At 42.5% G+C, this 2,435-nt stretch overlaps 1 protein-coding gene across 1 annotated transcript in view; it reads left to right on the top strand.

The window, feature by feature from the left end:
- The window catches only part of TXNDC12 (thioredoxin domain containing 12 (endoplasmic reticulum)), a 5,266-nt gene extending 4,785 nt beyond the window's left edge, over positions 1–481 (top strand). Inside the window, exon 6 of the mRNA XM_009074020.1 lies at positions 1–481. This exon is cut by the window's left edge and continues 353 nt beyond it. The gene's annotated coding sequence lies outside the window, so the exon portion shown is untranslated.
- Positions 482–2,435: the final 1,954 nt, after the last annotated feature.

Here is a 2,435-nt window from a genome sequence, read left to right as displayed (position 1 = left end):
GTAGGGAAAAACAGTATTTGTGGACAAACAGTGTGATTGGAAAAACTAGAAGTAGACAACATTTTGACACTTAACCAGGGTTGAACTCTTCTCACTGGTATTATGTGATCCTATTGTTTTTACTGGGCATTCCCATGAACTGGCCACGTTCCTGGGCCAGGTGTTTTCTAGGTATCCAAAACCATGAATTCTACCACTAAGCCAAGTAGAATACATTTCATGAATGTCCAAGTAGCATGTGAAATTACTAGCTCTGCAAATGTATTTTTGTGTAACACTGTGTGGTTCATCTTTATTTGCCTTAGGGCAGAAATTTAACTTTTTTCCTTATGCACTCACCTTTTGATTGTTTCATCAAGTGAGGGTGGGTTGTGTTGGAGCTTTATGGGGTTTCCCCTTTTATTCTTTGAATGTTTTTGGCGAATGCCTTGCCATCACATTGTACTGTATTTTTGTACCAGGGTGAAAAAATAAACCTTTTTAAACATAAGCATGCAGAGAGTGTTTTGTGGTAAAGAGGGAAAAAAATCACCTCTTGTGCTGCTGGGGACACTTCCTAACACAGCCCAGGATGCTTTTGGCTTCTTTGCCACACTGGTGCATTCTTGGCTCGTGGTCAGCCTGTTCTCCACCTGGACTCCCGTGTTCTCCTCTGCAAAGCTGCTTTCCAGACTGTCCCCCCCCAGCCTGTACTGGTGCACAGGTTATTCCTCCCCAGGTATTCCTCCCCATGTATAAGCCTTTGTATTTCACTTTCTTGAACTTGCTGACAACCCTCTCCAGCCTATTGAGGTCCTGAATGGCAGCACAACCTTCTGGTCATCAACTACTCTCCCCAGCTTTGTACCATCTGCCAGTTTGCTCACAGTGGACTCTGCTCCTTCGTCCAGGGTGTTAATGAAGGTGTTACAGTGCCAACCAGGGGTACTCTACTAATGACAAGCCCCTACAGCCCAGCAGTTCTGCCAGTTTTCTGTCCATCTCACTGCCCATTTATTTAGGTTGTACTTCATCAGTTTGTCTATGAAGATGCTATGGGAGACAGCGTTGAAAGCCTTAGTAAAGCCAAAATAACACCTACTGCTCTCCCTCATCCACCAAATTAGTAATCTAAAGGAAAAAAGTCTTGGCCAAAAGGCACTTGTCATAAAAAACACAGATCATTTTCTGCAGGTACTTTTTGAAGAGCTGTCTGAGGACATTAGTTGGGGGAAAATGTTGTATACAATAAACACAATTTGTCTACTGAGTCTGATTTTACAGTTCAGTAGTAGGAATTTTACTTTCCCAACCAGTCTGCCTTTAAAGGATTTTGAACACCAAAACTCAATTGGACACTAAAAGACAAGGACTCAGTGGAAATAATGGTGTTATTGCAGATTACAATTACCTTTTTTTTCTCCAGCTTTATCAGCTGACCTAATAAAAAATAGGTCCTGTCTGATGCTCATTTCATTTATAGCCTCAGACTGACATGACTAAAAGATCATTGCTATGGCTTTTTTAGTTGCCACCAGGGGGAGGACTCTGCGTGCTCTTCTGGGATAGGATTCAACAAGTCATAATTAAAAAAGCAATCTCTGATGGAAAATAGCAGGATGCACCTCTGCAATTTGCCACGCAGGCTTTTGCAGCAGCTCTGCCCTTGTCTTATCTCTGCAGTGGAATTACAGCCTGTGAGATGTACATCAGTTGTCTCTTTGCAAAATGCTCTGATTTCAGAAGCAACATGGCCTCAAAGTAACGTTTTAAAAGTTCATCTAGAGCAATCTCCCTTCAATGACAGATGTGGGCAATGTGCTTCATCCCTTACGTTTAAGACTATCCTGATTAAATATTACTCTTCTTCACCTCTTCCCTCATGCACCTCCTCTCCTTCAACACTTTAAGTCTTCCAGACTTGCTGCTTCCAAAGGAAAAAATACTCCATGATCCTTTTTCCTTTGTTACTTAGCTGCATCCTTTCTCTCTAATCCTTTCTACCCTCTGTGTGTTCAGACATAGTGAGCTGGTACAGCTTCCTCACTCTCCCTGAGCTGCTTTTGGTCTCTGTAGCAAGATGGAGCTTGGCACTTGCTGGCCTTCTTGGCCTTTAGCTGAGGTCTCAGTAGAATGTGACATACATGCTGCCACAGCTTGATTGCTAGAGGCAGCTAGGTAACACACATGAAAGCTGTTTCACATCTGGGATTGCAGAGTGAACTTACTTTTGATATGTCACTTAAATACGTTTCTCTTTCCTACCTGTTAGCTTTATACCTGGACATTTCAGCTGCTAAACCCTGATGCAGATTCTTTATACCCTTCTGCTTTTTGACCTAGATCAGGTGGTACTGCTGGTTGGCATTTTCTTCCATGCAGAAAGATCCTTCCAACAGTTGCTTTATGTATGTTGTGTGACTTTATGCACGCAAACAAGTCTACAGGGCTTAGAG

The sequence above is a fragment of the Acanthisitta chloris genome, unplaced genomic scaffold (assembly GCF_000695815.1).
Source record: "Acanthisitta chloris isolate BGI_N310 unplaced genomic scaffold, ASM69581v1 scaffold20314, whole genome shotgun sequence".
Taxonomy (NCBI): Eukaryota; Metazoa; Chordata; class Aves; order Passeriformes; family Acanthisittidae; genus Acanthisitta; species Acanthisitta chloris.
Note: the sequence above shows the minus strand (reverse complement) of the source record. Positions and strands in the feature narration are given on the sequence as shown.